The following is a 24,156-nucleotide window of genomic DNA, read 5'->3' as shown; positions in this document are numbered from 1 at the left end:
CTCAGCGCCCAGGAGAGGCAGCAGGAGAGGTCGCGAGGGGCTGGGGCGGGGGCCCCGGGAGGAGTGCAGGATGGGGAGGGGAGAGCTCTGCATGAGGCCCGAGACCCCCAGTTTGTGTTCCCCCCTCTGCTGCTTCCCCGCTGTGTGACTTGGGCCTGCACACTCTGTCTCTGGGCCTCGGTTTCCTCCTCCGTATGTGGGACAGTGAGTGCTGCCTCCCTGAGCCATCGTGAGGAGGGCTCTCAAACTGGGCCTACGCTGAATCCAGCTCCCAGAGGTGCTCCTTTAGCCTCTCCTGGGCTTTAAAATATTTTGAGTTAACTACCGTGAATAAAGTTTTGGAAGATTTCACATTTTAGCAAACTGAATGTCTGTTTTCTCTGGACAAATGGCAAGATGGAGCCCCTTGGGGCCCATTATCTACCTGTCTGCGATCACTTGGAGCTGAGTGGCATCAGCCAGCCCCTCACATGGGGGCATGGGCTCCCCAGGGTGCCACATTCCCCACCTGGCTAGTTCCCTCATTTATGCCACCTACCCGGCCCCTGCAGGGGGCCAAGTTTGAGAGCCAGGGTGGACTTTGTGCACCGTCCCCACCCCCTTGCCCAGGGGTGGGAGCTGGAAGCCCCAGGGAGAGACTGAGCACCAAGGAAGCGAAAGCATTGGTGACGAGGAGGGAGCTTCAAGGAAACCCAGCAGAGGTTCCAGCAGAAGCCACATACTTGCCTAAAATTCCCTTTCTGACTAACCCTTGCCATTTCCAGAATGAAAATCGCTTGCCGGCGAGAGCTTGCAGAGGGCCTGTGAAGAGAGGAGCCAAGCTTCGGGCTTCAGTCTGCAGCCCTCAACTTGAAGGCAGTGGATGAGACTAGAAAGGCCACTTGATGCTTTTTCAGCAGCTGGCAATAATGAAGTAAAATCGATCCAGGACTTTGAACAAAACCCCTCGTCCCTTGCCAGAGAACAGTTTGTTTCATCTATCAGGCGGCCAAGGAGAGTTGCTGAAGTGCTTGCTGGAGGTCTGACAGCGCGGGGTGGCCCCTCGGCACCAGCCCTGCTGGATCGCCTGGCGGCCTCGCGCGCCTCTCCGAACGTTATTCCCCAGAGACGAAGGCACAGTGACGAGGCTGCCCAGGGGCCACCGGCCTGGTCACTTTCTCCTGGGCACACCTCCTGTGTCCACATCCCTGGACGTGGACAGATGGATGGCCGGACGGCGGAGGTTTGACCTGAACATCGGGGCCTCCAGGAGTCTGCCTCCCGTCTACACACTCTCCCTCTGCCTGCTTGCAAATCCCAGCTTCGTCTTTCCTGGGCTGTGTGACCCAGAGTGAATCATGTGACCACTCTGTGCCTCAGTTTCCTAATTTGTAAAGCCAGACTAATCATAACTCCTATGCCCCAAGTTGTGAGGATTCAGCGGAGATGATTCGTGCAAAGCACTGAGCCTGGTGCCTGGCACATAGTCTAATATTTGGTTAACCAGAATACTCACCAACGCTCCTGCATGCATACCCTTGGCTTTCCTACCTCCCAGCCTTTGCCCATGCTGTTCTTTCCCCCATGCTGTTCTGTCTCCCAGAGCACTTTGCCCACTGCCCTCCTGCCGCCTGGATCTCAGCCAACCTTGGAGCCCCAGGCTGGGATCACCCCAGCAGGCAGAGATCCCCAGCAGTGCCTAGCGTGGGGCCTGGAAGCAGAAGGACCAGGAAGCCCTTGCCAGATGAGGTCTATGCGTGGCAAGGCTCCAGGACTCGCTTCCTCCTCTCCCTTGGCAGGAACGGGGACATGTGGGCACAGGAGGCAGACCGGGGGAGGGGACACGTGTGCGTGGTGATTCCCTCCCTAACGCGGCAGACAGACGACGCTCTCCAGACTTTGGCCACCCCAGGCCAGGCCAGCGTTGTCTCCCTGATGGTGACTGCAGGGGCTTCCTCCTTGGCTTCCGGCTTCCTCTCCCGCCCGCTGCCCATCTCTGCTCGGCAGCCAGAGGGATCCGGGGCCTCTCCTCTGCGCCTGGTGGGGGCGTGGCGTGGGATAGCCATGGCGGAAAACTGTTCAGCAATTTCTGATAAGGTTAAACATCTACTTACCCTATCAGCCAGCAATTGTAGGCCTAGGTATTGACCAAAGAGAAAGGAAAACATCCGTCCACACAGACTTGTACAAGAATGTGAATGGCAGCACTATCCATCATAGCCAAAACCCGGAAACAGCCCTGCTTGTGTACATCCCCGGGAGAGGCGGGGGACAGACAGACGGATGAAGGACTCCTGAGAGGCACAGAACCGCGGGGGCCTCCAAATCACCAGGCCAGTGAGAGAAGACCCCACGGCAGACCACATGCCGTGCGGGCTGTTCCCCAGGACTCCTAAATCAGCGGAGTGAGTCTAGGGTCTGGGAATCAGGGCAGCGCCTGCCTCCGGAGAGGGATGCTGAAGGACCCTTCTGAGGGTTGGAAAGGTGACGTATCCTGATTTGGTGAAGGCCGCGCAGGTGTCTAAAGATGCCACCCATCAGGCTGTGTGCTTGAGCACATCACTCCATGAGATGAAAAATCAGCAAAAATCAAAAGGAAGAGCCCAGACCTGCTCAGCTCTCCTTCCTTCTTTGAGCCACCCTGCAGCCCCCACGTGCTGGCACTGAGCCCACACTCCTCATAGCCTCTGAGACCCCCCAATACCTGTCATTCATCTCCTTCCTCCTCCTCCAGCCCCACCAGTCTCCTGGCTTTCCTTTAAACCCCAAGCTCCTCCTGCCACAGGGCCTTTGCTCTGGCTGCTTCTTCCTGTCCAGAATACTCTCCCCTCAGCCCTTCCCAGGGCTGGGTTCTTCTCAACCTTTAGGCCTCAGCACCAATGTCTCCACCCCAAAGACCATCCCTGACGGCTGTGTCTCAGATAGACCCCTGCGCCCCCGCCCCCAGCACTGTGCCACGGCCTGGTTTTATTTTCATCCTAACTTGCGTAAGCGTGTGAATGTACCTCGATCATTTATACATTTTTCTATGTTTCTATGTTTCCGCAACTAGGCTGTCCTCTTCACAGGGGCAGAGCTGCGTCTGCTGTGTCCAGAGGCGGATCCCTGTCCCTGGGCACAGGCGTGGTGCCTGGCCTGTGGGAGGCGCCCTGCAGACATCTAAGGAGTGAGTGCAGCTGCCCGCTGGTGCTGCGTGCTGCCGGAAGGGGCCAGTCTCCAAGGCTGCGCACTCCATCCCACCCATGGGAGCCCCCTTGCCTCTAGAGAGACCTAGAGCCAAGCCCTGAAGGACCCTTATAGCTCTGTCACCCTGAGGGGCCTCCACTTCTCGGTGCCTCAGTTTCTCCATCTGTAGCATGAAAGGTTAGCCACAGTGGCCTAGCTCGGCCCTCCTTCAACCAGGAAGGGCATATAGTCGCCTGGGCTGGTTGTGCGCATGCGGATTTGACTCGGCAGGCCCCCAGGCTGGTGACAGGGCTGGGGAACTTGTGAGAAATGCACAGACCTCCTCAGTCAGGAACCCCGGGCCGTGGCCCAGCAACCTGGGTTGGAGCCCGCTGATGGGGCTGCTGGTGCGCTGCGGTAAGGAGGCCCACGTCCTCAGCCGGGCTGCCCGTTCCAATCAGCCGGGAAGCTTAAAAAATCTTGCTGCTGGGTCCCACCCTCAGAAACCCTGATTTCACTGGGCACGAGGCTTTTTCAAAAATGAAGTTCTCCAGGCAATTTGAATGTCTCATCGGAGCTGAGAACCCTTGCCCTGGAGGGCGCTGGGGCTCTGGGCGCATCACCGTCTCCCAGACGTACCCGGGCAGGCCTAATTCCTCTGCATTCCTGCCCGGGCCTCTCACTGGCTGCCTTCTTATATTTGGTTATTTTTCCCTCCCTCCCCAAACACAACAATTCAAAATATTCCCAGCTCCCAGACAATAAACAAAGCCGGGGAGGCGCGCTCTCTGACTGTTTTGTTCCCACTTATGGCCTGATCCAAGGCTGGCCTGATTGGGCCCTTGGGACTGGTCATCCGAGCCAGGCGGGCTGGGCCCGGCTCGCAGGCTGCCCCAACTCCACTTCTGGAATCCCAGAATCCATCAGCTCTGAGTGACCCCAAGCGCCCTCCGAGGACACCTCCCAAGGGAAACGGAGGCTCAGAAAAGGCGAGTGACTTGTCCCAGGACACACAGCAGTGCCGAGAAAGCCTCTCTCCTCTGTGGTTTCCAGACTTTGGGGGCAGATGTGTGGGCTCTGGAGGTCAGAAAGACATGTGTTGGGTCCCAGGCTCTGTCCCTTACCAGCTGTGACCTTAGGCAAGAGACCAGCCCCAAACTGAGCCTGAGTTTGTCCATCTGTTAAATGAGGATGGCACTAGAGCCCCATCCAGGGTTACCGTGACAGTCACGGCCTGCACAAGGTGAGTGCTCATAATTATTATTGCCATTCTGATTTTTTTTGCCAAGATGGCAGAACCAGCTGGAATGAACAGGCAAGAAGACCATGTGGAGGATGGTGGGAAGGGAGGGGTGGAGGAAGTTGTCCAGCCGGGTCTCAGATGCCTGACCTGGGGTCATTTTGGAGGGTGGGAAGGGAAGAGACAGATCCAGGTTACCAAGCGGAACCCAAGGCCCTGGGGGAGGAGAGAAGCCAATGCCCTCATTGTGCAAGTGGAGAAACTGAGGCAGTGGGGGTGGAGTGGCTTGCCACATGGGACCAAAACCTGGTCTCCAGGGACCAGGGCATTGTCATCAATTGCGTTTTGATACTATGTGCAGTTTTTTGTTTTTTTTTTTTGAGGAAGATTAGCCCTGAGCTAACATTCGCTGCCAACCCTCCTCTTTTTGCTGAGGAAGACGCCCTGAGCTAACAACCGTGCCCATCTTCCTCTACTTTATATGTGGGATGCCTGCCACAGCATGGCGTGCCAAGCAGTGCCATGTCCGCACCCGGGATCTGAACCAGCAAATCCCAGGCCGCCGAAGTGGAATGTGCGCACTTAACTGCTGCGCCACCGGGCCGGCCCCCTATGTGCAGTTTTTAAGCCTGGTCTTTCCCACCTGTGGATTGAAAGGCTCGGGCCCAGTACCTTCCTTTATTTGACACGTGCGTTGTCCTCCGTGGGTCACTGGTGGAAAAAACACATGACACCAGGCCATTCCTCGCACTGGTGGGGCCAGCCCCAAGATGCAAACGGAGGCCCCTGTGCGTGTGTCTCGATGTGGGAAGTTATGCACCAAGCTGCTGTGCTGCTCAATGGAAGCTGCCCTGGCCTTCTGCCTTGGCAGGTGTACTTTCATGGTGAGCTGGGGGCCAGGTTTGAAGGAAAAAATTCTCGGTCTCCTTGGAGTTCTATACTGCAAGTCATGGCGGGGGACAGCCGGCCCTCCATCTGTGGCCGTGGCCCTCCCTTTGTTACTCTCCTGCCACCCCTGGCACTGCCCTTGCTCTTGAGCAGCTTTGCACACGTGCATATGCGGACACCCTGGCCTCGCATCCAAGTTCAGCCACACCCCACAACCGTTCACACAGCCCCGCTCACCCCACCTTGGTACACGCCTGTGGACCTCTCCACCTTCAGGTGGGTGGCTGGGGGAAGAAGCTGACAGTTGGGCACTCTAGGGTCTGGGGTACCGGAGTGTGCTGGTTCTGGGTGGGCACAACCCTTTGGCCCTGCAGAATCCTCGTCTTGTGGGAAGGTGTGCAGCCAGAAGGGGGTCCCAGAGACGTCCTCTAAGACGCGGCCCCTGTCTCTGGGGTAGTAACAGTATCTCCTGCACCCGGTTGATGGGAAGCTTAAATGAGTCAATGCAGGAAAGGGCTTAGAACAGTGCCCCGCACACAGAAAGGCACAATTCACGTTATTGATGGTGATGCTGAGAACTCCCAGGGCAAGTGAGGTGTGGCAGAGAACACAGAGACTCGGTCTGGCAGGGGGAGCCAACTGGTATTTACTGAGCTCCTACCATGTGCCACGCACTGAGCCAAAGGTTCACAGGCATCAGCTCGTTGACCTTTCCCAACAGCCTGGGAGAAAGGGGCCCATTTCATGCATGAGAAAACTGAGGCTCAGAGAGGATGAGCTACCTGCCCAAGGCCACACAATGGAGAGGGGATTTGAATCCAGATGTGTCAGACTCTAAGCTTGGAGCCCTGCTCCTCCCCATGGGCCTGAGCAGGCGAAGGAAGCCAAGAGGAGAGAGAGAAGCAGAGGGAGAGGGAAGAAGATGGCCTCAGTGTGAGGGTGAGGAGATGCATCCCATGACCTCTCTCATTTAGCATGTGACCATATGTGACAGGATGTGGGACAGCTGCCTGCGTGGAGCCTGATTTTCCATATGGATGGCCCCATTGGGCAAGAAGAAGAAAGTCCTGTGACTGTCACTTAGACAGTAAGCCGCGCTGTGGGCCAGTTTCTGCCCAGGCCCAGGCGCCTTGAGGCACAGTGACAATCTGGGTGGCTTTCACTTGGCCTGACTGCTATGGGGTTAGGACACTCAGGCTGAGTCTGCTGCTTGGCTAGGGTTTTCTGGCCCTGCTATGCGTCCATATGCTCAGCCTGTGGCCCCCAGGCGGGCGGGGCTGCTGACAGGACCCAGAGGTCTCGAGTGCAGTTTCCTGGAAAGCACGTAGACGTTCCGCTCGAATCCCAACTTGGCTGCAGACGCTTGCTGTGTGACCTTGGGCAACTCACTGAACCTTTCTGGGCCTCAATTTCCTCAAACATCAAGGGAGCATGGGTGTGGGGGGAAGGCCATTCCCAAAGCCCTAATCACTGGCGACGCCTCAGAAGGAGACATTTTCAGGTAATAAGCAAGTTTCCTCTTTTCAGTTCTCCTTTGTCCCTCTGATAAATCCAGAAGTGTCCACTGGGTGCCTGTGTGTCCCCACGCCCTTTGTCACTTGCTCGTCTCCTTTTTCAGCAGGGCGTCCCCAGATCGGAGCTGTCAGGCAGCTGCATCCAGCTAGATTGGCTGCTCTTGTTGTCTTTATTTTTAAGGCGCTTCTATTTACGGAAAGGAGCCAGGGCTTCCAATTATAGCAGCGACGAGAGATTCACTTTTTAACAAAAATGTGTGCAAGTTGTTTAAAAATTAGTCTGTTTGAAGGAGAACAATTAAATGAATAACTATTTAGAAGGCCTGTAGTCTCCTAGGGCAGCCGTAACCAGGCACCACAAGCTGGGGGCTGACGACACAGACACAGGTTCTCTTCCGGTGCCAGCGGCCAGCAGTCCGAAAGCAAGGTGTCGCGGCAGGGCCGAGCACCCTCCGAGGCTCTGGGGGAGTCCTCCCTTGCCTCTTCCTAGGTTCTGGTGCTTTCCATCAATCCTCGGTGCTCTCTGGTTTCGCTGCATGACGCCAGGCTCTGCTTCTGCTGTCGCGTGGCGTTCTCCTGTGTGTCTCTGCCTCCTCGTGGCTGCTCTCCTCTGTCCAGATTTCTCTTTCTCATAAGGACGCCAGGCATATCGGGTTAGGACCACCCTAATGACCTCATCTGAATTTCAATACATCTGCAAAGACCCTGTTTCCAAAGAAGGTCACGTTCAAGGGTCCTGGGGGTTAGGATTTCGACATGTCGTTTAAGGGGGTGGGGACACAGTTCATCCCGTAACAGGTGAGTTATGGCAAAAGGAAAATGCGCAGAGGGTGACCTAACAGACAAAGGTTTGGGGAACTCTGCCCAGGCCAAAAGAGCTCGGGAACGCGAGTCGGGGGCCGGGGTCCTGCCTCAGCCCTGCCCTCATGGCCGGGGCGCCTTGGGCAATCCCACCCTCCCTCTCTGAGCCTTGGTTCCCTGAGGTTTTCAAACTGGGTTTCACAGAGTCCCAACGGGACCTGGGCAAACCTGGGGGGAGGTTACAGCGGGCAGGACTCCAGGCGCCCCAACGTCACCACCGCTTTGCTCCAACCATTATAGGATCAGTGGGGAAATATTTTGTTTCACAAAAAGGCTCCAAAATAACTTAAAAAATAAAAACACTTTAAAACCATTGGGTTAATGGATCCGTGCCACAACTCCCAGCCTGACACGCTCTGATTTTACTTGATTCCCCTCCCCTGGCTGGGCTGGAAGGACTGGCTGCTGCTCACTTTTCTCTGGGAAGAAAGTGTCTACTTGCACAGATTCTGACCTCGGGAAGGTCCCGGTTCTCAAAGATCCCTGAGCCCTTGGAGGAGGAAGCCGGAGGAGGCACTCATCCTCGCTGCCCTCAAGCATGCGTCCGGCTGCCCTGGGACCTTTCAGTTCGCGTGATTGCCTGCTGGGTGTCCTCCAGCCGCGGGAGTGCGTGCAGGCTCTTCCCTCTGCCAGCACGTTCTTCTTCCCCTTCCCTCACCTGCCGGCTCTGCCCGTCCTGGTCCTGCCCTTTGAGAAGTCTTCCTGGATCCTCCTGAACTAGCCAAGCCCCAACCCCGGTGTATCGTCTCCAGAATATCGTTCACTCCTGACTGGCTGACTCCCCTGGGGAGCTTTTCAAGAAGGCCCATCCCGGGGCCGCCTCCTGAGCTTCCGAGTCCTCTGGTCCGGTGTGGAGCCCGAGAATCTGCATTTCACCCCTCTCCCCTGCTCATTCTAACGTGCAGGCACGGTTGAAAATCGCTGACTAGTAATTATAATGATCCAGATAATTTTGGATCGTTATAAAAAGAAGCCAAGAAATTTTTGAAAAACGAAATTTTAAAAAACTGATGCAAGGTTTTAAAAAACTTGAAATTCTATGAAGCTATCTAGAAACTTTATTTAGTCCATGGACTCGGAATAGTCATAGGCTTCATTGTGGAAATGTCAATTTGATGGATGTGGGGGCTGCTCCCGACCCCAGGGGTGATGAGTAATTCATGGTATATGCACCGCATCACTTTTCTGAGCCCCGGTCGTATTTGGACTCAGGGCTTGGAGAGAGGATGGTGGACCCTTGAGTACGGTTGCTGACGGCAAGCATTTCTGGTCAGTGTTGCATCTGCCCAGCCAGGAGAGCAGTCCTTGACATGCTTGTCTTCCCTAATCCTCCTCACCTCTCTGGGGGACAGCATCATCCCCAGTCCTGGTTTACAGAGGCTCGGGAGAGCCGTAGCTTGTCGGAGGGCTGACCCCTAGGAAGCAGGAAGGATGGAGTTCTACCCAGGCAGGCTCAGAAGCCCTATCTTTCTCAGCCCTGGCATTTAGGACAATCACGGGGAAAACACTCTTGAGGGCTTGTGTCTGTGGCACCTGTGTGCCCTGCTAGTCTGGGCAAGGACAGTGGCTGTCAGATCCCTGGGCCCGGTGCAAGGCCTGATGCATGCTGGGTGCTCAGATTCCCAGAAGGAGGGGCTGGCAATGCTGGAGGCAGGCAGCCGGTGGGGAGGCTGCCCAGCCCCCTCCCCCGGAGGCCTGCCCTTGGAGCCCTGCTGCTTTGGCCATCCTTCAAACCCGAGGGACAGATTTAGTGTCCTTAATCCTCCTCTTGAGTCAAGCCCCTGCTTGTCACCGGCCTGCCTGGGACCCCTCTTCAATCAGGCCTGCCTCTCCGAGCTCAGTGCCCTGCAGGTATGGATCTGTGGGAGGGTCCCTGGACTACCCTGGCTTCTTCGTCCCTACCAGTCTCCTTTGTGAAATGAGGATTGTCCATGCAGCAGATTGGGAAGTGGCCATGATCGTGTATAGCCCTCCCCATCGAGAGGTGGGATCTCTTCCTGCTGCCCCCGAATTGGGGCTGGCCTGCGGTCTGCCTGTACTAATAGCATGCAGTGTGAATGACATAGTGCCAGTCTCAAGTTCGGGTGCAAGAGGCCTTGCAGCTTCTGTTCTCGCTGTCTGGGAACCTTTCCCCTCCACATGAAAAAGCCCAGGCTGGCCTGCTGGCAGATGAGAGATCACGTGGAGAGAGGCCCGCCCGCTGACCACAGACTCAGGCCCGCAGGTGAACCACCCAGCTGAGCCAAGCCCAAATCACCAACCCACAGAATTGTGAGCCAGGTAAATCATTATTGTTCTAAGCTACTTGGTTTTGAGATGTTTGTTACACAGCTGAAGCTAACTAATGCCTCCCACTCCAACCCTCTCTGGGCTGGTGAGGGGTTGATGAGGCTTCAGACAGTGCCAGGCACACATGTGCTGTGTCCTCTCTTGCTGGGGTTCTCCTGGGGCCAAACACTTTTTTTGTGATCAAAGGTAAAAGAAAGAAAGTGAGGTCTCTCATGGGTTTGGTGATTTTTACCACTAACTTCATCTCACCCAAGATTGCTTCCCTTCTCCATGTCTTGGTCAGATAGGGGCTCCTGTTGCTGGTTTGGGGTTAGCTGCCCTTCGTGAAAGTCCTTGACTGTGTTCTAGATCCAGGGAATTAATGAGCACATCCAGACAGAGAGAGCAAGCTGAGAGAGAAGAAAACCCAGCTCTGAAGAGGAGCTCACAAAGGGGCCTGAAGAGGAACAGCAGGAGATTGAAGGCAACCAGAAGAAGCGGTGTCATGTGAACCCAGGGAAGAGCATGGGAATCATGGGGGAGGGGTGGTTAATGGGGTCAAAGGCAAGCTCTGTGCAGGAGGATTGATGAGCGACAACCGACGTGTCCATCTTGAGATCAGCTGTCAATGGTGCTGCCAGACAGGGTTCCACGGAGCACAAGGGGTGGAAGCTGAACACAATCGCTCAGGGAGTGAGCTGGATGAGCATGTGCAGGCATGCAGTGTGGCTGTGTGACATTCCCAAGCATTCTGCTATGTATGTACTTCTTCAGCTTCCCTCTAGGAGCACCCCTTGTCCTCTTAGGGACTGTGGGGTACAGAAGAAAACAGGACAGTCTACATCGTTAAGACGTGTGAGAGCCACAAGGAGACACAGAGATGATGGATGAACGAATAGATGAACAAATGAATGTGTAAAATCATCTTGGGTAGAATGTCCCCAAGGTCTAGCCCTTCCCCACAGCACAGCCCTGGAGCCCAGCACACATGCTCTGCGCTAGGACAGCTCCAGTTCTCAGATCTCAAGCTGTGTGGCCTTGGGCACGCAACCTCGCCACTCTGGGCTTTGGCATCTTCCCCTGTACTACGGAGCTGTGATAGCCACCAACACCTCAAGCTCTGTGGTGAGAAGGAGCAGTGAGACCCCCTGGCTGGAGAGCTCACTGGACAGAGGGGTGGGGGTCAGAGGCTCGCCTGGCCTCACAAATCCCCAGGGAGCTGTGCGCCCGATCTTGTTTGTTTTCATAAAACACACCTGACCAGGTGGATGACTGCTTTTTATGGAAGGGAAAAAGGAAGTGGGGGAAGGTTGTATGTGGGGTGGAGGCAGAAAGGCAGGGGGAGAGGAGGACACAGGAGCGGGGTATGGTGGCAGGAACACTCCCGAGCACTCGCTGTGTGCTGTTCCTAGCTCCTGTGCCCGGGAAGGCATCTTGTCCTCACGGTAGCCCCCTGAGGCAGGTGCTATTGTCATTCCCACTTTGCCAACAGGAAGATGAAGCCATCTACTCCCACGGGAGAGAACCTGGGGGCAGAAGCAGGCTCGGAGTCCTGGCGGCCCGATTCCAGAGCAGACAGGGTGCCGTCTGAGCAGACAGAGCCCAGAAGCGGAGCTCATCCCTTGGGGTGGGCCGGGAACGGCCACAGACTTGTGTGGGACTTCCTCAGGCCTCGGTCCCCCCTCTGTGCAGTAAAGAGCTGAGCCTTGCCGTCTGAGTTATCCAGAGGCTCCCTCTCTGGGTCTCTTCCTGCTGCTCCCTGGGGCTCAAATGCCCCGCCTGGTCAGCCCCAAGTTAGGCCCTGCCTCCAGGCCCAGGGCACCCCAGGAGACCCTCACCCCGTCCCTGACTTAGGAACTGCCCTTCTGCCCGGTCCCCGTGGGAACCCTCCCCACTGGCTTCACCTCCACCCGAGCTCCCGGGGGAAAAAGCCAGCTCACCATGTCGTTCCCTTGCTAAAGAATCTTCTGTGGCTCCCTATTGCCCTCCAAATGATCAAATCCTTCAGCCCAGCCCTCAAGGTCTCCCAATCCTTCCTCTCCAGCTGGACTGCGGCCATCCCCCCTAAATTCTTTCCACCAGCCACGCAGAAGGATTCTCTTTCCTTTGGATCTTCCTACTGGTGGCTCTCTGCCTGAGCAGTCCCTCTGTAGCTCTGCCCTCCTGTTCCCCAGTTCAGGTGAAGGGCTCCTCCTGAATTAGGTAACAGAGCTTGTCAACCTGTCTTACCATAGTGCAGTTTGTGCAATTACTCCTGGCTCCTTGAGGCTGGGGCAGGGTCTAGCCCTTTCTGTACCCACTGCACCACTCTACCCTCCCAACCCATACCCACTGCACCTAACTACCACCCCCAGCATGTACCCCTATACCCACACCACCTCCCCAGCCTATACCTTCTGTACCCGCACCACCTCCCCAGCCTGTACCTCCTCTACTCACAGCCCCCAGCCTGTATCCCCTGCCCGTACCACCTCCCAACCTGTACCCCTTGCATCTACACCACCTCCTGGTATCCTAGAGTCACATGGTGATGGGAGCTCTCAGCCCAAGAAGGACAGGAGATAAAACTCGATGAAGGCCAGTGTCCTACCAGGGCAATGTCAGGGACTGAGGATCCAGGCCCAAGGGGCCTCCAAGTCTGAACAAACTTGAGAACCCAGCGAGTCCTCCCTCTCTCACCCCCGGAGCATCCCAGAAGCTGTCTGCCGGGAGGCTTTTGAAAGCTGGCACACCTGAGGTTGTCGCTGACTCTTTGCTCTGCTCTAAGAAGCCACCGCCCCGTGCCCCCTTCAGTGACTCACAGTCACGTTAGTCAGCAGTTAGAGGGAAGCCTCAGCTCCCCAGGGACCTCCCTGGCCTGGCAGGAGGACCCCAGGGCTCCTTCCAGGTGTGAGGTTCCCTGGAGACCACGACTGCACCCACATCCCAGCTGTGCCTGGGGTTTGCAGGGGGCGCCTGGCATCGGACCCGTCTTCTTGGCCTCCATCAGGCTCAGATCCCCCTGCTGGGCCCGAAGGGGAGGCACTGTCGGGAGGGAGGCAGGGTCTGGGAGGGGAGGCAGGGATGGGGCAGAGACGGGGACGGGGCAGAGGCAGGGATGGGGACCTGAAGGGTGGCCTGGGAGTGGGCTGGAGGAGAGCTGGCAGGCCGTCGCAGGTCCTGGGAGCCCTTGGGCTGGGCTGGCCTGACTCAGTGGGGCTTCGGGCCAGAAGGTCACACAGCAGCTGGTGCCAAGGCCCCAGATTTCCAGGACAGCGCAGCCAGGCCCCTTCCCTTGCTGCGTGCTTTGGATGAGGCCTTCCGCAGCGCAGCTGGCACAGGGGCCGAGGGGTGCAGCGCGGCGGAAGGCGTGGGCCATTATGGGCACGAGGCCCCTCGGTGGGAATGTTCGGACGTGGCAGGAAACCACGGCACCTAGAAAGGCGTGGTGGGGGGGCCCCTTAGGAACGGGCACTGTGCTAAGAACTTCAGCCCTCCCAAGAGCCCTGAAAGGTGGTGTCGCCGCCGTGATGTCGTCTCACGGGTGACGCCCAATTGCCCGGGAAGTAGACTTTCTCTCCATAGAAACAGCCCCAGGAGCCCTCGGCCCCCTGAGCAGCCCCCTCTCCGTGTCCGCAGCTCTGCCCCAGCCTCCTCCCCCATCTCCTGGCCTCCATCGCACCGCTCCAGTCCTCTCTCAGCTCTCTCTGCAGTGCTCCTGCCCCCCAGAACCTTCAGTGGCCTGCAGAACAAAGAACAGGCCCTCCTTTGGTATTGCTGGTGGCCTTGAATCTGGCCGTAGCCCCCTTTCCAGCTCTCCTCCTCCACGCTCATTGCTCAACGTGCCCGTCTCTGTGCCTCGTCGCCCTCACTCACTCTGTTCCCCGCCTGACACTTGGTCCGGCCTCCACTGAAATTCCCTCTGCTCTCCGGGCACCGTCGAGCGCCACTCCCTCCGTGAAACCTTGCTGCGTTCCCCGGGTGGATGGAACCGCTCCCCTCCCCGGCTGCCTTGACACTTTGCAGCTCTTCACTTACAGAGAACATGGGGATGCACCAGCGGGACCAGGGGAGTCATTCTGCCTCTCTGATCCTCCATGTGTCCATCCGTAAAATGGGATTTGAGACCACTAGCTGCTCCCCAGGCCTGCTGGAAGGGTTGAAAGAAGGCACAGATGCACAACAAGCTTTATCATCTCCAAGTTCCGAAACATGTGAGGACCGCCCCTGGCCTTGTCTGCCCAGGAGCCCCTCTCCTTTCTCCCGGCCGAGAGAAGTCTGGTTAGGGCAAGGGAGCACCGTCACCCCAGGGGACAATCTTGTTTGGTCTAGGCAGTTGCAGCCGTCCCCTTCCCCAAGGCCAGTGACAGGTCTGGGGTGACCACGTGACTGTGTTCTGGCTGATGACACATAACAGAAAGTCTGCTGGGGGGATTTTGGGGAGAGTTTTCCTCCTGGAAAAAAGAGAGAGACCCCTCACTGCTCACGGGAGGCAGCCAGTGCCCCATTTCTCCCGGCTCGGGGCGTTGATACCCAGAGTCGCAGCCACCATCAGCGTCCACAAGGGAAGGTCACCGACATGCTGAGGATGCTGTGGTAGAAGGTCAGAAAGTGCTGGGGTCCCCTGGGATAGCACCAAACTACTGAGCCCTCCTGGGGTCAGAGCTGAGACCTGAGTGACAAGGGCCAGCCGTGTGGCAAACTGGGGGAAGAGCGTTCCAGGTGGAGGGAGCAGCTAGTGCAACGGCTCCAGGCAGCAAGGAGCTTGTCATATTCTGGGACCAGTGAGCGAGCTGTGTGTGCGCTCACGTGTGTGTGTGGGGGGGTGGTGCTAGAGTCGGGAGAGCGAGGGGCTGAGAGGGACAGGGGATGACGTGGGATCTCACAGGCCTTTAGATTTTATTCATCGTACCTCCAACTTTTTGTTCTAAAAGTGTCCTAAAATCTACAAAAATGGAAAGAATTTAGAATAAACACTCACGTATGTTCCTCTTAGGTTCAACCACTCTTGCTATTTTGGCGCGTTTGCCTTCTCCTTGGATCCGTTTGAAGGTAACTGAAGACGTCCTGACTCCCGGCTGTGGAGTGCCTGGCCCGGGGCCTCCTAACAGCAAGGCTGCTCCGGCGTCAGCACGGTCCTGCGGTCCATCCATCGATCGCCAGAGGCAGCGAAAGTAATTCCTGAATACTCTCCCCATGGTCACATTGCCCCAGCGGTTCTCAGAGCTGTGTCTCCCTTCCTTCCTTCTGCCCTTCCCTTCCCTGGAACCGGGACCTACTGAGGGTTTCCGGGCTGCATTTGATATGTCCAATTCTTTCCACCTAGAACAGTCTCTCATCAATTTCCCCCGACATTGACTTTTTTAAAAGTTTATTCATTTGATTGCTTTATTAAATTGAAGTATGTCACCCATACAGTGAACAAGTCTTAAGTAGGCCGCTTGGTGAATTTGTACGCATGTGATCACCACTCAGATCAAGATACAGAAATTCCCATCCTCCCAGAAGCTCCCCTCGACCTCTTTCTAGGCCCCCCGCACCCCCCGCAACCACAGTTCTGATGTCTCTCACTACAGACCACTTTAGGCCGTCTTAGAACGTCCCCAGATGAAGCCACACTGCGTGCTCTCTCGTGTAAGCCCTCTTTTACTCAGCACGGCGTCCGAGAGAGGCACCGTGTTGCTGTGGGGACCTGCTCTGGATACCACGCTGCCTCGTTGTTTTGTTGAAGGACGTTTGGCGTGTGCTGCCGATCGTGAATAAGACATTGACTCTCATGACAAGTTCAGGACAGTCATGGTGTCTGCCGGTTTCCTCGTGGAAACCAGCTTAGCACGTTCTCTGATTTCATATGCGTGGAAATGCCACAGATAATGAGTCAAGACTTCAGAGGTGGGGCCGTGCTTCTCACACCACATCCCACCGAGGGCCCCGAATGTCAGGCGGCCCCACCGTTACTGGTCTCAGGCTGGTCTGGTGGTGACCCCGGATCTTTCCACTGTTAAATTTTCTCTCTATGTCAGGGCCAGTGGAGGGTTTTGAGCAGGGGAGCGACGTGATCTGATCCACCTCCTGTACAGACCGCTTTGAGTTCCATTCGGAGCAGAGATGCCCGGGGCAAGGACAGCAGCTGGGAGCCCATGAGGAGGCTACTGCCACATCTAGGCAAGTGCGGTGGGTGGCAGCAGAGGAGGTGGGAGAAGCAGCCGGATGCTGAGTAGAGCCGTGCTGGCCCTGGCACCCACACGTCGTAGGTGCTCAGTCGGTATTGGTTGGCCTGAGCTGAGCTTCCAGAGGGCAGAGATGAGGGCTGGTTCACTTCCGTGGGCCCAGCACCCCATGCCCAGCCTGGGGCCGGGCAGAGAGACGTCCCCATCATACCTGGGTGTGCCTGAATTCAGGGAAACTGTGACTTTTGGGGTTTGATTCTGCAATAAAAAAACAGAACAAGAGTCTAACCTGGTTACCCAGCAGGCCTTGCAGCAGTTTCTGGTTACTGACACGCTCGACCCCCTTCCCTTCACACCACGAATCACCAGGAGGCCCCTCTGCTTTCGAGTAGCACCATTCGCATCATCCTGAGTGACAAACAACGTCGAGAACAGTCAGGTCTGCCTCGTGGGAACAGAAGGTTCCCAGAGTGGGGTCTGGGGCAGAGAACTCTCTCCCTGTCCCCAAGGCTCGGACTCACGCCTCCCCACCTCGGTCCCGGGGTGGGGGTCAGGCCCCTGCGAGTCGTCTGCACCTGGCAAGGCATCCTGGGCAACCTGGGGGCAGCTCCTGCCTGACATCCCGCAGGCCCGAGGAATGTGGTGGGAGCCCAGGTTGACTGTGTCACTTATCCACCACTGTGTAATGGATTACCCCAAATGACAGTAAACATTGGGTACACCCCCTGTTTTCTGTGGGCAGGAACTCGGGAGTGGCTGGGCTGGATGCCTCTGGCTTGGGGGGGCAGTGTGGTCTCTTGTGAGGTCACTGTCAGGTGTTGGCTGGGACTGCCGTCATCAGGAGGCTGGACTGGGGCTGGGGACTCAGCTTTCAAGGAGGCACACTCCCAGGGCTGGCAACTGGGGCTGGCTGTTGGCGAGAGGCCTCGGCTCCCTTGCGTGGGCTGCCGCCCCGTGGCACTGGCTTCCCCCAGAGGAAGCAGTCCCAGAGCAGGGCGGAAGCTGCAACGCCATATGACTTAACCTCGGAAGTCACGCTGTCACTTCTGCAATATCCTATCCGTTACGCAGTTTGGCTCTGTTGGGGGAGGGTGGCACTGCATGAGGGTGTGACCATCGGGAGGAGAGAATCACTGGGACCCACGCAAGAGGAGGCAGGTGGTCAGATCGCGGTGAACCAGCCCTCTACGTGGGCTCCACATGCCCCGCTGCAGCCTCCTGTGTGCCAGCACTGTGCCGGCTTTGGGTGTGTGGGGGGAAGGAAGCAGACCCAGCCTCGGTCAAGCAGAGAAAGGACTCGATCCAGTCAGAGGGCTCATCAGGTGAGCAAGGCCCTGTGGGCCACCCATGGATGAAGAAAGCCACGGAACCCTGACAGAGCCTCCTTAGCAAGGACGTCACACTCCACCCAGAGCCTCAAATACATGGCTGATGTGCTGGAACACTGGGATGAAGGGCAACAGGACCCAGGAGGGGGAGAAAGCTTCCTGGCCTGGACGCAGTCAGGGAAGGCCCCAGGAGGAGGTGGCATTTGAATCTGTTTTGTTATCCAGGGGAACTAGGCAGGTGGGGGACAGTGTCACAAGGGGTCATCGCAGACATGGAGCTCAGGTCCATGCCAGGGACCTCCTGAGACAGCCCCTCCCCCCAACTCCTACTTGACACAAAGCAATTGATCACACACTGTGCCATGTGCCTGGGCCCTACTGGCCACTGTTTCAGCCATCAGTGGATGAAACAGACCTCATGCTGCTTAAAACTATGGTACTGGGCCAGGGCCAGGGCCAGGAGACAACCTTGAGATTGAGACAAACAGTAAAAATCGCTCCATTGCGGCCAAGCAATGTACACGCATCGCGTTGTTGCCATGGGCATGGTCATGTCCCCATTTGACAGATGAGGAAACGCAGGCTTAGATTTGGAAGAAGGGGCCAAGGTCACAGAGCCAGGCCTATTCCCAGGCCTTGTGAGTGGGCGCCCGGAGCTCAGGCCTGGCTCTCTGGATGTGCCGAGCTGCAGGTGCCGGCTGGGCCAGTGGAGAAAGGACCCCCAGGCCCCAGGCTTCACAACCATGGGAAGAGGGCGGCGGGGCTTTGCGGCTCAGCCTCTGTGCTCAAGGTCAGCCATATGACCGATTAGTGGGGCCCGTGAGCCACACGGGGAGGGATTTTCAGGGATTGCTGTGGAGTAGAGTGTCTCCGGGACTGACCCCCTCCCCAGGGGAGCTGGGGAGGCCCTGGGCGACGAATGGGCTGATGGGGTAGCCCTGGATTTGGGGCCCTGAGTCCCAGAGCCCCATGCAGCTTCTCCTTTCTTCGACCCCCACACCTGTCCAGCCCACAGGGGCTAAGGCCGTCCATCAGTTGCTGAGCGCCTCTGTGAGCCAGGCATCACGCCAAGCGCTCCTTGGGCCTTACTGCGCCGAGTCCTTGCAGCACTCCTCTCGGGAGGGCTCCCATTTCACAGATGAGGAAACCGAGGCTCAGCGAGCTCGGGCCAGTCGGCTGCAGGCATATGCAACCCCAAAGCAAGTCCTGTCAAAATCTACCTTCAAAACGCCCTGCTCTCCCTCTCCTTTCCACCGTGCTTGTCCCGTCCACCTTTGTCCCTCACCTCGGCGATGCACAGATGGGACAATTGACACTGAGAAAGGTCACATTTTAACAAAACCTGCACCTTGGATAAGCTGAACACATACCTCCTAGCACCTCTCAGTCTTCACAAAGGAAGCCATGTCTCGAACTTGGTATTTCTTGTTCAAGGTATATTTTTATTCTTTTACTATTAATACTTATGTATGTATCTACAAGTAACATATAGTAAATGTTGTGTCTTTCATCTTTACATAAACAGGGCCACACTAGTGCTTTCTTCTGGAACTTGCCTCTTCTCCCTCTGTGGTGTGTTTCTGAGGTTCATCGAGTTAGCCTGTATAGCTCCAGAGCATTCCTTTTTCACTGCTGTATAGTACCCCCCAGAAAGGCTCTAACTCAATCTGTCGTTCCTGGGTTCCTGGGTTCTATTCCCACTGTTCAGGCGGGCATGGTTTTGGTTCCCATATTACAGATGGGAAAATGGGCTCAGAGAGCTTGTTTGGGATCAGTCAGCTTCTAAGTGGCAGAAAAACCCCTAGTGAGCCTCAAATGATGTGGCTCATATGCTCCGTTATGTTAAGTTCTGTGAGCACAAAGAGGGAGAGACCATGCAGCCGGGCTGGCCCTGGAGCCATCTTCACTCTCAGGAGGTGGGACATGGCATCGACTGGCAAGGCAGTCCAGGGGTCAGAAATCACCCAGCCCCAAATCCATCTGTGGGCCTCTCTCCATCCAGGGGTTGCTTGGGGACGCAACACACAAGTAACAGGGTGGATTGTGTGACTCCATAAGACGCCTCCTGCCCAGGTCGCTAGATAAGAGAGGCCTGAGCCAGTCTTAGCTCTAAACCTCCATGTCCTCATCTGTCATTTGGTGACAACCACTGTACCTGCTCAGAGGAAGGCTGGAGTGTTGTTTAGGAGCATTGGAGACTTAATGATCCCAAGGTGCTTCTAGTTCCAGTTTTGTCCAGATTCATTCATTCTTTCATTCATTCATACATTCTTTCATTCATTCAACAAACATATGCTAGACATCTGCTATGGGCCAAGTGCTAAATGGGGCACCAAAGATCCAACAGGGACTAAGAATCAGGAGTCAGGCTGGGGCAGAGGACACAGCCACAGGCTGTGACAGATGGCACTCTGATCACAGATGGGGACTGGCTGTGCAGCCCTGGGCTGCCGTGCTGTCTCTGCACCTCTGTTTCCTCCCCTGGGGAATGGGCCTTGTGAGCTGCCTAGACCCTCACCTGGCTACAGGGAGGTGGTCGTGGCCTCCCTCCCTGATGTGGGCGGAGCACAGCCCAAGCCCCCCAGGCAGAGGCCAGTCTACGAGGGCCACCAGTGAATGTCCCGGAGCCCAGAGCTGCTGGCTGCTGGCATGGTCCCATGCTGGGCGGGCCCTGGAATGCAGCCGCGGACACAATCGGGTGGTCAGCTCATGCCCCAGATACACAGGCATGGCACGTCACCCCAAGGACGGGGGCTGGAGGAAAACCCCGCCCCTCCTGTCTCCTCCTCCCTCCCACTCCAGGGAGAGGCAGCTGCATCTCTGGGAGTTTCCACAGCGGCCCCGGCTGCCCACCCACCAGACCGTCAACCTTGGTGCCTGGCACGGGCTGCTGTCCATCCTGCCAGGGGCGGCCGCTGCCAGGGGAGCCTGCCCACCCTCACGTCGTCACTCGGCCATGAGGCACCAGCTTGACACAAACATGAACTGGTCAGGAAGAGCCAATTCAGGTCACCCTCAGAGACGGCTCCGGGCTCAGACCATGCAGGCCCTGTGGGAAATCTTATCTGGGGTGTTGCCAAGTACCAAGGAACCTATTGGTCCCTTCCCCGCTGCCCCATTGGTTTATCTATTGCAGCCTATCTTTTCCTGCTCCCATGTCCCCCTCAGCCTTCAGAAAGACCCTTCGAGACGGGATTCAAGAACGCCACCCCAGATGGACATGTGGCAGGTCGATTCGAGAGCTTGGGAACTGGTCAGACAGCCTGGGTCCCATCTTGGCACTGCCACTCTTGGGCTGTGTGACCCTGGGCATGTTGCCTGCCCTGTCTGAGCCCAGCTGTGGGATTTGATGGGATAATGGAGGGGGCAGGGCTCCACAGAGGAGCTGGCCCCAAGGTTCAGGAGGAGCAGGCGAGGGTGTCCTGGTCCTCTTCTGGAGGGACTCACACCCATGACTCCAGGGTAGACACTGACAGCCAGAGGAGAGAGGCCAGGCCGCGGGTTGTGTGCTGAGCGGTGGACGGCTCGTGAGTGCTGGGGAGGTGGCAAAGAGAGGGAGCCAGAGACAGACAGGACAAAGAGAGAGGAGAGAGACAGAGGAACCGAGGAAGAGGCAACCAGGAGGAGCAGCAGAGAGAGGAGGGAGGGAGGGGCAGGGCAAGGGCACAGCAGCCTCGGGGTGGGGAGCCCAGACGACCTCCTCTAAGGAGAGGTGTTGGCACAGAGCCCGGAGGACGCCCATGGGAGAGTTCGATTTCGGGGCCAGGAGGGGGCCCAAGGAGAGGTTGATCCCATCAAGGTCAGGAGCGTGATGAGTCCCTCCAGCTGGTTCCCCCTCAAGGCCAGCAGGAAGGCCACTTGCGGGGGTGCTGGCATCAGGGCCCACTGTCCCACCATGAGGAGCTCAGCTGCCGGGGTGGTGGCCCATCCAACGACTCACACTTACGTAGGTGGGCTGAGCTTTCGTCAAAATTTCGCGGATTTGAATCACGTCAGAGTTGGAAGGAGCTTTGGGGTGAAATCATTTTCCAGATGGGGAAACTGAGGCACAAAGAGAGTCAGGGACTTTTCCCCAATCACCCATCAGAGCTGGCGCAAGGGCCCAGGCCTCCCGCCCCCAGTGGTATTGTCAGCGAGATCCCAGCCTCGGCTGGCGGGAGCTCCTCAAGTTCTTGGAGTGGACACGCGTAGGCCCGTCTTCCCAGCCAGGGGCCCGTGGTGGGAGCCTGCCACCCCGCCCGGCGGGAGGGAAAGCCATCATAACAGCGCGGGCAGCGTGAGGAGCGCCTGTGCCGCCCCTGCGCCGGGCGCCGTCCTAGGCTCCAGTGAGCACGAGCTGGGTCCCAGTTCACGACGGCTCCACAAAGCAGGTGCTGTTATCCCCAGTGCACAGGTGAGAAAAGTGAGGCCGGGGAGACTAATGCCAGGAACGTGACCCCTGGTTTTCACCAGAGCCCTGCCCAGGAGGGAGACTGCTCCATTTTTAGGCGGAGCTTGACTTGCCCAAGGCCACAAGGCAGGGGACCCCCGTGCTGCAGGCCCCACACAAGTGGGTTGGAGGACAGCCGAAGAGTAGGAAGTGAGGGGCCTCCAAGGGAGCGGGCTGGGGGGCCCGGGCCTGCGGAAATCCCAAACTAAGGCCCCAGCCATGGCCCTCCGAGGGCTGGAGGGATCATGGAGGTGAAGAGAGACAGGCAGAGAAACTGAGGCAGACACACAGCATCCGCCTCCCCGGCCACCTCCTCCTGGCTGCCCCTGAGACTTCCCAGGAGAGCCCTTGGCCCTCGGGCAGTGGCGCCTCCTGCAGGCCTCGGGCTGAACTGCTGTTTCAAGGTTCACCTGCTGTTTGGAGGGCTGAGCGGCTGTGGGAGGGGGCTGGAGCTCCGTGGGGGGCCCGCCCCTGCTGAGCCGGCACGCGTGGGAGGCGTTTCTGACCCCCTCTCACCTGCTGAGCGATCTCTGGCAAGACTCGGAGGCCTCCATCAGCCCGGCTGTTGGACAAGATGGTCTCTGAGGTGCTTCCAGCTGGATTTTCTCTGTGTTTAGGATGCTCAAGTGTCTGGCTGACAAAGCGCCATTGCCGTGTGCCTCATTATCTCAGAGATGGAAGAGGGAGCGACAGAGACCCACACGGAGAACAGACACCATGTAGTTAGAGACAGAGAACAAAGCAGAGAAAAAAGAGAGAGAGAGAGGCAGACAGCCGGGGACAAAAGTGGAGAGAACAGAGGAGGCAAACAGGTGGAGACACGGGGCTGGCGGGGGGGGGGAGATAAGTCAGAGTCGGGGTGGGGAGCACAAGGGAACCCAGCCAGGCCCGCCCCTCCCCCACAGCAGGCACAGGCCCCTAAGCCAGGGGCGGCTGGAGGCAGCAGCTGAAGCAGCCACGGCCTGCCAGGCCCTCTTTCCTGCCCACCACATCCGGCCCGGGCCAGGGTGGGGGAAGGGGAAAGGAAGGGCAATGTCAGCTATGAACCACCCCGTTTTCCCCAAATCTGCCTGAGAAGTTAGAACTCAGCAAATGCTCCCTGCTGTGTGTGGACAGGGCCACCTGCTCTTTCCCCACTTCCCACCCACATTCTCTATCCTTAGTGGACTTCCCCCTGTCCCGAAGGCTCGTCCCACCTCTGGACCGACGCAAGGATTGTTTCCACGGCCTAGAAAGCTCTGAGCCTCTGTTCCTACTCCCCATGTCAGGTGCTGTGATGGTTAATGTTGTGTGTCAACTTGGCTGTACCACAGTGCCCAACTATATGGTCACACATTCTAGATATTTCTGTAAGAGTATTTTGGATGAGATTAACATTTAAATCTGTGAACTTTAGGGGCCGCCCCCTGGCCGAGTGGTTGAGTTTGCACACTCAGCTTCGGAGGCCCAGGGTTTGGCTGGTTCGGATCCTGGGCACAGACATGGCACCACTCATCAGGCCACGCTGGGGTGGCGTCCCACATAGCAGAACCAGAAGGATCTATACCTAGAATATACAACTATGTACTGGAGGGCTTTGGGGAGAAGAAGAAGAAGAAAAAAGAAGATTGGCAACGGATGTTAGCTCAGGGCCAATCTTAAAATAAATAAATAAAAATAAATCTGTGGACTTTGAGTAAAACAGGTTGTCTTCTACGATGTGGGTGGGCCTCATCCAATCAGGTGAAGGCCTGAATAGAACAAAAAGACTGACTTACCCTGAGCAAGGGGGAATTCTGCAGAAGGCGGTCTTCAGATTTGAACTGTGGCATCGGCTCTCCTGGGTCTCCACCCGCTGGCCCACTCTGTAGACTTAGGACATGACAGTTTCCATAATTGCGTGAGCCAGTTCCTTAAAATAAATCTCTTTCTCTCTCTCTCTATGTATCTATTGGTCTGTTTCTCTGGAAAGCCCCGATTCCCACAGGTGCCCTTCAAAGGGCATACCCTCCAGGAAGTCTTCCTTGATGCATAGGCTGAGTTCTCTCCTTTCTCTGGTCTATCACAGCCCTTCATGCTGCCTCAGTGAAATAGCATTTTTCACATCATATTCCACTGAATTATAAGTCAGTCTCCCTTATTAGGGAGTAAGTCCTAGATATTAGGAACCGGAGATAATTCACCCAAGTCCTCAGCCCAGCACAGAAGAGGTCCTGGCTGGCTGGGTGAAGAATGGATGGACAGACACATGCATGGTCAAAGGAAGAAAGGAAGGAAGGAGGGAGAGCGGATGATTGGAGGGATGGAGAGGTGGGCGGGCGGCTGGAAGGCAGAGTGATGGATGGGTGGATGAATG

General features: G+C 57.0%; 1 long non-coding RNA gene across 2 annotated transcripts; it reads right to left on the bottom strand.

Moving 5' to 3' along the window:
- Window positions 1–13,557: 13,557 nt before the first annotated feature.
- LOC102150554 (uncharacterized) lies at window positions 13,558–23,756 on the bottom strand. Of its 2 annotated transcripts, XR_288512.4 has the most exons (3): window positions 22,338–23,736; window positions 14,876–16,322; window positions 13,558–14,044 (listed from the first exon to the last, which is right to left on the bottom strand). It is a non-coding gene; the product is annotated as an uncharacterized lncRNA (long non-coding RNA). The 2 variants fall into 2 exon arrangements; XR_011427173.1 differs by lacking the exon at window positions 13,558–14,044 and having other exon boundaries at window positions 15,249–16,322; window positions 22,338–23,756.
- Window positions 23,757–24,156: the final 400 nt, after the last annotated feature.

Source organism: Equus caballus, chromosome 16, assembly GCF_041296265.1.
Source record: "Equus caballus isolate H_3958 breed thoroughbred chromosome 16, TB-T2T, whole genome shotgun sequence".
Lineage (NCBI taxonomy): Eukaryota > Metazoa > Chordata > Mammalia > Perissodactyla > Equidae > Equus > Equus caballus.
Note: the sequence above shows the minus strand (reverse complement) of the source record. Positions and strands in the feature narration are given on the sequence as shown.